This window comes from Dipodomys spectabilis, unplaced genomic scaffold (genome assembly GCF_019054845.1).
Source record: "Dipodomys spectabilis isolate Male_0828 unplaced genomic scaffold, ASM1905484v1 ptg000046l, whole genome shotgun sequence".
Taxonomy (NCBI): Eukaryota; Metazoa; Chordata; class Mammalia; order Rodentia; family Heteromyidae; genus Dipodomys; species Dipodomys spectabilis.
Genome location: NW_024870723.1, coordinates 8,648,690 through 8,661,215, shown reverse-complemented (window position 1 = coordinate 8,661,215; position 12,526 = coordinate 8,648,690).

The following is a 12,526-nucleotide window of genomic DNA, read 5'->3' as shown; positions in this document are numbered from 1 at the left end:
TCATGAGAACTTTGGTGTGAACTCTTTGTCCTCAAGCTGTGATCTTTGTCCTTTTTATCTCTCAAGCATCTAGGCTAACAAGCATGACTAGCCAGGGCCCCAAGAAAAACACATCCTTAGCTGACTCCACATGCAAATTTTCAATGTTATTTTCTTCCAATACAATTTAGTGTTCATATTCTCCTTATTCTGAAGAATTTAAACTTTCCCAATTCTGAATATCTGGATTTTTCCATTGAATATTTTCAGAGCATGATTGCCTCTGGGCAGCTGATAATTGGGGAAGTGAACTTGTGGAGAAGGGTAGGACTATGGTGTGTGCCTCCTGCCCATCTCTGCACTGGAGGAATTCTTGAATGGAGAAGGGAGATTTTCAGAAAGGCTATAGCACTGAGTTGAATGGAAAGGCTAGAGAATGTCAGTAAGGAACTTCCACCTTGCAACAGACAAAGAAGTTGAGCCAGGGAGGCAAAAAGAAAGTCAGAGATCCTAGGGAAATCCTGAAGGAAAATAGTGAGTGGGCGATGTATTTTCTGGAAATATTGAGGAAGCAGATATGGGAACGAAGTTTTTGTTTTTTCATTTTTTAAGTGCCAGAGCACCTTTTCTTTCGAAGGTTTAGTAGACAAGTATAACAAAGGACCTATGGGAATATAGCTTCTCAAATCTATTTCATGGGCATGCATTTCGATGAAGGTATATATGTAGGTTCCAAAATATGCTCCTACTACAATGTGTAATTCATCACAATTTTTTTTTAGGGGGGGTCCGGTTGTGGGGCTTTAACTCCAGGCCTGGGCACTGTCCCTCAGCTCTTCAGCTCAAAGCTAGCGCTCTACCACTTGAGCCACAGCGCCTCTTCTGGCTTTTTTCTTTTTGCTTATGTGGTGCTGAGGAATTGAACCCAGGGCCTCAGGCATGCAAGGCAAGCACTCTACCACAGAGCCACCTTCCTAGCCCAATTCATCACAATTTTAGCTGCATGTCAGATTCATCTCATAACTTTGCAATGGAACCTTAGTCTGACCAATGAATTAAATTAGCTTTTACTTTTGTCTTTTTTCCTTATGTCCCGGGTATCATTTTCCTGACATCGCATTATCTGACCTTTTCCGCTTGACTCATACATATACTAGATATTGCAAATAAGGGAAACCATGGGACCTATGTTTCTTTGGGCCTGGCTTCCTTCACTTAATATAATTTTTTCCAACTTTTTCCATTTCCTAACAAATGGGGCAATGTCATTCTTTCTGATGGAGGCATAGAATTCCATTGTGTATATATACCACATTTTCTTGATCTGTTCATCTACTGAGGGGCATCTGGGTTGGTTCCAGATCTTAGCTATGGTAAATAATGCTGCAATAAACAATGTTGTGCTGGTAGCTTTAGTGTGGTCTTGTTTGTAAACATTTGGGTAAATGCCCAAAAGTGGAATTGCTGGGCCATAGGGGAGTTCTATATAGTTTTTTTTTTTTTTTTTTGTCGGTCATGGGGCTTGAACTCTGGGCCTGGGCATTGTCCCTCAGCTCTTCAAGTCAAAGCGAGCGCTCTACCACTTGAGCTACAGCGCCACTCATAGGGGAGATCTATGTGAAGTCTTTTGAGGAACCTCCATACTGCTTTCCAAAGTGGTTGAACAAGTTTGCATTCCCACCAACAATGAAGGAAGGTTCCTTTCTGTCCACATCCCTCCAGCATCTGTTGTTGTTAGAGTTCTTGATTTTTGCCGTTCTAACTGGGGTGAGGTGATATCTCAATGTTGTTTTGATTTGCATTTCTTTTATGGCTAGGGATGTTGAACATTTCTTCATGTGTCTATTGGCCATCCTTCTTTCTTCTTCAGAGAAGTTTCTCTTTAAGTCTTTCGCCCACTTATTTATTGGGCAGTTGTTTCTTTGAGGATTTGTTGTTGGGGGGTTTAATTTTTTGAGTTCCAAGTATATTTTAGATATGAGACCCTTGTCCGTTGTATGGCTAGTAAAGATCTTCTCCTAATCCATGGGCTTTCTATTATCTTGCTAGTTATGTCATTTGCCCTGCAGAAGCTCTGCAACTTTATGCAATCCCATTTGTCCAACCTTCCTTTGATTTGTTGTGTTTCCGGGTCTCTATTCAGAAAGTTTTGGCCTGATCCAAGGAGACCTAGGGTTTCTCCTATTCCATCCTGTAATGTTTTCAGAGTGTCTGCTTTGACTTCAAGGTCTTTGATCCGTTTGGAGTTGATTCTGGTGCAGGGTGATATATAAGGATCTAGCTTTAGTTTTCTACATGTAGTTAACCAATTTTGCCAGCACCATTTACTGAAGAGGCTGTCTTTGTTCCATTCTATTGTTTTATCTCCCTTATCGATGATTAGATGGCTATAGGTCTGTAGGTTCATTTCTGGGTTTTCAATTCTATTCCATTGGTCCTGAGGTCTGTTCTTATGCCAATACCAAGCTGTTTTGATTACTATGGCTTTATAGTAGAGTTTGAAGTTTGGTATTGATATTCCTCCAGCAGTGTTCTTTCCGTTGAGGAGCGTTTTTGCTATTCGGGGTCTTTTATTGTTCCATATGAATTTTTGGATTGCCTCTTCTATTTCCTTGAAGAATGAGGGTGGAATTTTGATAGGTATTGCGTTTAATTTGTAGGTAGCCTTGGGAAGTATTAACATTTTCACGATGTTAATCTTTCCAATCCAGGAGCATGGGAGGCTTTGCCATTTTTTAAGTTCTGTGTTGATTTCCTTTTTCAAGATTTTAAAGTTTTCATAGAGGTTCTTCCCTTCTTTAGTTAATTCCTAGGTATTTTATTTTTCGTGGGGCTATTACAAATGGAGTTGCTTTCCTAATTTCAGCCACACTTTTCTCATTGTTGGCATACAGAAAAGCCTTTGATTTTGGGGGGTTAATTTTATAACCTGCTACTTTACCAAAGTTTTGAATCAGCTTGAGTAATTTGGGAGTGGAGTCTATGGGATTCTTTAAATACAAGATCATGTCATCTGCAAAGAGGGAGAGTGTTATTTCTTCTTTCCCTATTTGGATCCCCTTTATGTCTGCATCTTGTCTTATTGCTGTAGCTAGGCATTCTAATACTAGATTGAAGAGAAGTGGAGAGAGTGGGCATCCTTGTCTTGTTCCTGAGTTAAGAGGAAATGGCTTTAGGTTTTCACCATTGAGTATAATGCTGGCTGTAGGTTTGTCATATACAGCCTTTATTGTATTGAGGAATGTTCCATGGATTCCTAATTTTTCCAAAACCTTCATCATGAAGGGGTGTTGGATCTTGTCGAATGCTTTTTCTGCATCTATTGAGATAACCATGTGGTTCTTATTCTTGCTCCAGTTGATGTGATGAATAATATTAATTGATTTGGGTATATTGAACCAGCTTTGCATCCCTGAAATGAATCCCGTTTGATCGTGGTGTATGATTTTTTGGATGAATTGTTGAAGTCGATTGGCCAAAATTTTGTTGAGAAGTTTTGCATCAATATTCATCAAAGAAATTGGTCTATAGTTCTCTTTCTTTGATGAGTCCCTGCCTGGTTTTGGGATGAGGGTTATGATGGCTTCATAGAATATGTTCGGTAGTGAGCTTTCTCTTTCAATTTCATTGAAGAGTTGGAGGAGTATTGGTGTGAGCTGTGCTTTGAAGGCCTTGTAAAATTCCGCTGTAAAACCATCTGGTCCTGGACTTTTCTTACCTGGGAGGACTCTTATTGCTGTTTCTATTTCAGTACTTGATATGGGCCTGTTAAGATAGTTTAACTCATCTTGGTTCAGTTTTGGCATGTCAATATTTGCTAGGAAAAGGTCCAATTCTGTCAAGTTCTCAAACTTATTAGCATAGAGTTTTGAGAAGTATTCCCGTATAATGTTCTGAATCTTGGTTGTTTCCGTGGAGATGTTTCCATTCTCATCTCTGAGTTTATTAATTTGGGTGTGTTCTCTTCTTTTTCTGATAAGATTTGCTAAGGGTCTGTCATGGAGGCTGAACAACACACTACTGAATCATGAGTGGGTCATAGAAGAGATTAGAAAGGAAATTAAAATGTTCATGCTATTCCACAAAAATGAACACACAAATTACCAGCTCCTCTGGGACACAGCAAAGGTAGTACTCAGAGGCAAGTTTATAGCTCTGAGCTCCTACATCAACAAATTGGACAGATCTGAAACTAACAATTTAATGACACACCTAAACCTCCTTGAAAAAGAGCAGCAAGATAAACCCCAATCCAGTACACGGAAAGAAATAATCAAAATTAAATCAGAATTAAATGAATTAGAATCCAAAAAAACTATAGAAAGAATCAACAAAACAAAGAGTTGGTTCTTCGAAAAACTTAACAAAATCTGGCTTGTACTCTTTCAGTAAGGCTTTGTTCAAGGGCTTCAGGATGACATCCTGTGTCTTCTTCTGATTCCTCACATGGGTCAGAAGGGGAGAGAACATCAAGCCCTGTGCACAGTGCCCCCTTCCCACCAGTCTGTGGCCAGCAATACCCTGAAGGCACTCATGCTCAGAAAGGGAATCAGCCACTGTGTGATGGGATGATTCAAGTCTTCCTTCCTGAGAGTGGTCTCAGAAGATAGCATGGGCCTTGTCCATTTTAGCCACTCTCATCAGCAGTGTGACACCTCCTCCCAGGCAGGATCATGTTCAGGTCTTGTGGCTGTAGGTAAACAGAATCAAGTAGGCATGGGCCTAGGTCTCACCAGAGAGGTTTGCCCAAGCCCAAGAGAAGGAGCAGGCCCAGAGCCAGGGACCCATTGCCTCATACCAGTCAGGCCCCCACTGGGCTGGAGGCTGCACTGGTAGAGGGTACACCTGCAGCCTTCTCCAGCTCCCCTGAGTCTCTGAGCAGAGCACACAGGAAGACACATTCTCCCAGCTGGCTGCTAATGACAGCCACTCCCTCTCGTGGCCTGGAGAGGACTGAGCATGATGGAAAGTCATGGAATCTCCATGAGGAAAGAGATAAATGACTCCTGATCCCTTGAAGACTTGGAAGATGAAAAAGGCTTCTCCTGAACAAGGCCAGTTCACCTGTGAAAAGCCTCTGTTTTTCCAGGTTATGTAATACCCAGAATCCTACCATCCTAACTCTGAGGCTCTGAATCTACCTCACTCTGAGGAAAGTCAAGAAGGTTCCTGTTGCATTGTGCCTTATCTAGTCGAAGTCTTCATCTCCTTGATCCATGTGTCTGCCTTCTTGACTCTCCAGAGGCCCTGAGGTGGTCTTACTCATGTCAGTGGCTGGGTCCACTGTTCCTCCCTCCTTGCTGTCCTGAGCACTGCCCACTGGCTCCAGCATGCTGGGTTTCTGCGGTCTCTACTAAAAGACCAATTTCAGGAGGGAAGCAAATGGACCTGGAGATGGCCACTGGTCTGTATCCTGACTTGTTGAAGACAGCAGGGGTGTGTCATACTGCCCCACTCACCATGAAACTTTGGACACCTTTTCTGTGTGCTCAAGTATGCTCACCCTGATGAGACAGGTGTCTCCCACCTGCTTGTTATTTGGAACCAACGGGTAGCTGTTGCTGTCCCCACCTAAATTCCAACTCTGACTATTGTTTGTCTTAGCCTCAGGTGTATTCGAGGTTCAAGAGCAGGCTGGGCTTTTGCAATTTAAGAGCATTCCAGAAGTCCCTGGAGAGGATGATTTGCAGAACCTGATCTGGAAAGACAGCAACATGAGGAGAGGCCTTGACATAGATGGGTGTCCCAGCCTGGGAGGAAGGTCTATGGCCTTCCAAAACTGTATGATGTGAACAGGAGCTGGGCTTTCCAGACCTCTTGGCTGCACCTAAATTGGATAAGTTAGGAATGGACTAGTAGTGCAGGGTGCCACCGTTTCCTTGTCTTGGGAGGATTCTCCCTTGAGTCTCCTGTGGAGATCCAGGTGGGAGCTGTTCACACCAGGGCCCAGAGGGCCACTGTATGAGGGCTCTTCCACGGTGTCCTGCTGCTGCTGTCAGGGCCACGCTGGAGCTGCTCCTGTGCTGTGGGCTGGGAGCTGCCACTGCCACTGAGGTCAGTGTTGTGACTATGGCGGCTTCAGTCAGGGGATGGCTTGCTGGAGGGAACTTCCCCAAGACACCCCCCCCCTTCCTGCTCCCCATTACCCTGCTAGCGTGCTGCTCCAGTCTAGGCCCTTCGAAAATCCTGACCCCTATCTGAGGGATGCACCCCAGAGACAAGCAAGCGGAGGAAAAGCCTAGAGAGTCGAGGCCTCTGAGCCCACAATCAGGGATGCTGTCAGTGGGGAGAAATCAGCATCAGCCTCAGGTGTCGCAGCCCAGAATCTTCCCTGGCCCCTGCCAGTCGGTGCCCATCCACTTACCTCTGTCCTGCCTTTCTAATTTGTGAAAACTTCTTGGTCTTGTGGTTTGTAGTGTCAGTCTGCCTCCTGGGCTCCAGTGCACATGACAGCTCATAGCTAAGACAAGGGGTGGTGGTGAGGTGACCAAGTGCCATGTTTGTTCACTGCCAGAGTGGCTTGCACTTCAGAGCCTGATGGACCATCCTCATGCGGCCGAACAGAGACTCTGTCGGTTCCCACTCGAATCCATGGTCACACCTCCGGCCCTCCGGACTCCATTGTCAGGATGTCCCCCCTCATTCAGCCAGTGTCTGACAACCCACCTGGCTTCCTCACTGAGCCACTCCAGAATTTTCTGCTTCTTTAGGTGATGAAATCTGCAGGTTTGTTGCAGGTCTTTCAGGTCTTAGATGATCTCATTTTCCTGGTCTTGAGGAGCACAAGAGCAGTGACAGGGCAGGACTGGCCTGGCCTGGGCTTTGCTGGCTGAGGAGGGACCCAGCTCCTCTACCAGCTCTGCCCACCAACCCGCCATTGAGTCCCCCAGACTTGTGTGGGATCTCACACTCAATGTCCAGGCTGCTCTGTCTGGACAGCTGATACTCACCTGAATTAATTTCATCATATGTGTTTTGTCCTAGTATTCAGAGTGCCATGGAGTCAGTATGGGGACCCTCTTCCCTCAGCACACCCAACCAGGGCCTCATCAAGCCTGCACAATATGTGTGCATAACAAGAGTAGGGCCTGCATTCAGAGGAGGCTGTGAACCTAGCATCAAGTCAGGATAAGGGATTTTGTTGTCTAACCCCTGGGAAGCTGGAGAGTGACTGCAGCATCAGTAAAAAGGCCTTTCTTAGGCCAGAAGTTGCTTGTCTTAGGAAAGCCTGGCTTCCGTTGTGCCACACGGACCTGGCTTAAAGGACTTGAAACCCCAGCTGGCGTGTGTGTGTGCACACAGCTCACGGGTCAGGCAGGTTTGGCCAGCAGATGGTCAGAGGGGCATAGGACTGAGCACTGGGCATGGCCAGGGGACTATAAGGACTGTCAGAGCTCAGGACTCCCAGGGGCCTTTCTTCTCCTCTTGCCAAGGAGCCAACTGGGGCCTGGCTACTCACTTCATGGATATCCTGATATGCAGTATCTATCATCATGAGATCTATCAGGAAGATTCCCAGGTAGGAAATAATGCCCATTGAGATCAGCTGTAGGATTGGGTTGGTGATGGTCAAGGCCCAAGGCCCATCTCATACCCAATCTCACAGGGCATCTCAGTCAGTCTTCAACCTTACAGATGCTCTCATGGCACAGCCACTTGGGAAACCTGTGATCCCCCCTAGTGTCTAGGGCCCGTTCTTGCTGCCTGGTTCTCCAAACTTCCCCACGTCCAAATCTAGGCTGGTATACGCAGATCACAAAATACTGTAGCACCCCTCTGCCTACTGTGTGCCTACGGGAATCTCTCCTTGCTCTCCTTACAATAGAAATCAGGTTGTGTTTCTAAACACCTTCAGGATGGCACTGACTCCCCCGTGTTTCCCCTCCACATCTGCCCCCTGTCTTCCCTTCCTCATGTCATAGCTTTGCCAGCAGCTCTTTGCTCTTAGATTAATTATTTGTAGGAGAAGTGATTTTTTCCAGTTTGTGGAATGTGCAGAAGGAGTATCTGTGGGAGGGGCAGAGAGAAGGTGACAGTTGGAAAGTGGGGAGGTGGGAGTTGGATTCCATTTGGTTTTGGAAGGAAGGAAACCATGTGACTCCACAAAAGGGTTGAAAATCGGTTCAAATAGCCCCAAGAATCCACCAGGCAAGAGCAAGTGCTTCTTCCTGTCATAACCATGAGCCATCGCTCTTCCACTAGGCAGCTGTGCTTTCAATTCAAGTGGATGCAGATTCATAGCCACGACAGAAAACCTAGTAAGCTTGTGTGTGTGTGTGTGTATGTGTGTGTGTGTGTGTGTGTGTCTGTGTCTATGTGTGTGTCTGTGTCTGTGTATGCTCAATCTGACAGGAGGTGTCTGAATCCTGATAATAAATACCCACCTGGGCCCAGGGAATGGGGTTTGTGTCCAGGGCTTAGGGAGTGTGACACCTACCATGTTTGTCCATAGGGCAACTGCTGTGGGAATAGGGACCCACCTGCAGACCTCTTGCCATGATGTCTTCAGTCGGAAGATGGCCGTGCTCTGTAGGGCAGAGAAGATGGCATGGAGTGAGGAGAAGTTCCTCAGGTCTCGGCAAACTTGGAGAGGAAGGCTGTGTGAGTCTTGCCTGACACATCCGCCTCCTGTTGGCCTGGACAAGAGAGAGATGATGGGAGTGTTTGGAACTGGGCAGGGATTTAGGTCACCCAGGCATGATTACGGTTCCCCTGGGGCTTTAACAACCTTTCTCTAATGTGTGCTGGGTGAGTTAGCAGGTCATCCAGAGTCTCCACACAGGAGTGTGCTGGGGAGCTCTTTGTATCTGGAATTGGTAATAGGTGTTGGGTTTAATGGAAGGCAGAGGCTGGAAGGTCAGAGTGGGGCCTCTATCAGTTATAGGACACCAGAGGTTGTGGGAGGGAGACAGAGTTTGAGCCCTCTAAAGGTTAGTAACTGAGTGAGGTGATGGTGGGTGACAATGGTAGGCTTGTGCCCAGGTTCAGTTTCTTTGACTCCTGTAATAGGACTCAAGTGGTGGCTAGGCCACAGAGGCAAGGAGCCCAGCCCCTCATGGTAGGGTCTACGTGTCTGGACAAATAAGCAACTGGCACAAATGAGGCCCGATCTGCTGACCTCAAACTCCCAATGTAAAACCCTAGTTCTCAGTTACATAATGAAAGAACAGGTGTGAAGGCTCCGGCAGCCTGAGAGCAGAGGCCTGTGTGGAGGCCGTTTGGAACCAGTCTGCTGAAGGGAGAAATGTGAGTGGAGGGCGTTCAAAGGGTTTCCTCCCGTGACCCTCTAGCTACTTCATATAAGTGGCAACTTCAGAGGGAGTTGTTGGGGGTCCAGGTCCTGAGGTACTCAGCAAGACTCAAAAAGGAGAGAAGCTCATTCTTAGTGGAGGACTAGGGCAGTTAGTAATCAGGAGTTTGGTGGGGATAGTAAAAGCCTTGTGTGTGGCCCAGTTAAATACACAGATAAGTCACTGACTGCTGAACCACCTGTACCTTCCTGGGTGAGACTCGGTATCCCTGGGAGGCCAGAAAGTTACCAAGGGTTACCTTGGTGGGACTACACCATAGTAAGTGACCTGAACCCAAAAGTTTGCCGTCTAGGGTCCTTGGCAGTGAGTTTCATGCATCTAAACAAGGTAGATTGCTGGGCAGTTGTGGCTCACCCCTGTCATCTTAGCTACTCAGAAGGCTCAGATCTGAGGATCACAGTTCAAAGACAACCCAGGCAAGAAAGACCCTGAGACTCTGATCTCCCATAAACCACTCAGAAAACACAGAAGTAGCTTTGTGCCTGAAGTCATACAGTGCTGGCCTTGAGCTGAAGAGCTCAGCAACCAGGCCCAGAATTCATGCTCCACATGTGACAAAAAAAAAAGAGCTCAGTAGTGTAAAATTGTCACTGTCTCATGGGTTTCCTCAGAAATCAAAGGCTCTCGTGGTAAGGGTTAGATAGTGGGGCAGGCTTTATGGGGGCCCTGAAGCCTTCACGGAGGCTTAGTTGCCTAAACAGAGGAATCTAAGCCTCCGGACTGGTCACTTAATTGGGAGTAGGAATTAGTCTCAGCGGATAGGTGTTGCCTCACCTGCCAGCCAGGGCAGAGCTTAGGTCTGTGAGGGGCATTTGCTGACTTACAGACATGACATTGAGTTTCTCTGCTGCTCCATCCCCATCAGCTCTGATTGCTGGGTATCTCCATGGGAGGTGGCTACTGCTAGGTCATCAGGTGTTCAGGCTCCTAATGCTCTGTGTCACCTATGGCAGGAAGTGGCCCATATCACTGAGACACTCCCTTCATTGTGGGAAGATAAGATGGCATCCTCCAAGTGTGTTGGGAGTGGTTTCACAGTTGTAGGAAAACATTTACTCTCATCAGAAATGAAAGGACTAGGTGATGGTGAGGGTTGCCTGTTAATATTGAGGGCTCACTTGAATATGTTTTACTTTGTTCTTTTTAAGTATGTTTTATATTGTGAAAATTCTTTACAGGGGTTACAGTTACATGAGTAAGGCAATGAGTACATTTCCTGTTGAGCATTGTACATTCCTCCTTTGTTATTCCCCTACCATCCTTAATACCCACCTCCCTAACTACTCCTATACCACCCCCCTCCAAGTTGTAAAGTTCATTTTCAACATAGTATCTTGTACATCTCATTTTTACAATGGGTCAGTGTATATCACTATTGAAGCATTTTGTTTTTTCCCTTCCCATCCACAACTTAGAGAAATATATATACAAGATGCAGGGCATTGGAATCAAATACAGTGAAAACAGGGATTTTACCATGGGGGAGGAACATACAAAGAAACCAAAAAAATCACATAGTACATTATAAAGGCCTCCAAGTCACTTGAATATTTTGTTAATGATTTTAATAGTAGTTAAACCAAATATACTTACTTGACAGTTTCTAATACGAGTAAGGTACGGATGGATAGCCATGAGTTGGAAAAATGAAGAAAAAATAATATTGTTCAAAATGAAATGAACTCATTGCCTGACTTATGCAGCTGTAACCCCTGTGTACATCACCTTTACATTAAAAATAAAAATGATAAAAAAGAAAAACAATAGACTTACGTGGAGATTGAATTTAACACTAGACTTATTTATAGATGGGATTTTTGTTTAAATAAATAAAGAGGGAAATTGATTGAGGATTTTCAATAACAAGGTGATTTGGATCTTGGACTATAAATGTGTTTATCAGGGGTAGAAACAGCAAATTTGGTGATAGATAATATAAAAGTAACTTATAGGAACAATAAATACCTGTCAATATACTAAGTATCAGTTGCTGAATAGAAGATATGTGAGAACAGGATTAAGTAAGCAGGTTGAAGTGAAGGTGGTAAAAAGGGAAATATTTCACATTATCTCCCCAGTTGGTGCCATTATTGGTGATATGTAAGTTAGACCACAGGAAAGGGTCACTGACATGAAGCCAGCTGAGAGATTGTGGAGACTCAGAATCCAAGATGTTAGCTAGATGAACTCTAGATTGTGTTAGTGTTGAAATTTTCTTAAAATGACAGTGTTAGACCAACATAGAGAAACAATACTAAAGTTTTCAATGATGCAGGGAGAACTAGCAGATCACTGGCAGATTATAGCATCAAGAAGAGAAAAATCTGTGTGAAAGAAATTTAAAGCAATTTTGAATGTTTGAAAATGTGGGAAAGGAAGGATCTGGAACTGGAATAAAATGGGGAACTGGTAATGCTTAAGAAGCCATAGACCCTTAGTCTCTTGCTCTTGCATGAAAGACTTAATCCTTAGTATTGATTCCCTTCATCAGTTGGACTCATTTCCCTTCAACTGTAGGACAATCCTTTCTCTTCCTGTCTGTCAGAGGTAGTATTGAGCCAATTCTAACATGGTATCAAGGGAATGGGAACACACAGTACAGACACTGCTTCTCAGGCCAACCCTCACATAGACAAGAATGTGATATGTTTGTTTTTTGGTGTTGTGGATGTTTGAACTGATGGCTTTCCTTATGTTTAAGCACAAGATGTTCTACTTGCTGGACAGGCTCTAGTCCACTTGAATGCTTGAGCCCCCATCCAAGCACGGTTTGGTGCAGGTTTATTCTTGATTGATTAATTGATTGTTTTTTGTTTGTTGAAGTTTCAGTGATTGATTGATTTTTATATTTAATTGGGCATGCTTCTGGGCCTACGTGCTCTCTATGAGCTCTTCAGCTCACATGGTTGCTCTACCTTTTGAGCCACAGTGCTACTTCTGAATTTCTGGTGGTTAATTAGAGCTACGTGTCTCATGAACTTTCCTGCCCTGACAGACTTTGAACCCCAATCCTTAGGTCTCAGTCTCCTGAGTAGGAAGGATTATAGGCATGAGCCACTGGTGCCTAGGTGCTGCAGTTTCTTTTGAGATTCAGTCTCACTTCTTTTCATGGTCAGCTGGATCAAAAGCCCCTACTGAAGATCTCATATAGCTAGGATGACAGGCACATACCACCATGCTAGGCCTTTTCTGTTGACATGGGGGTTTGTGGATTGTTTCCTTGGGCTGGAATGCAA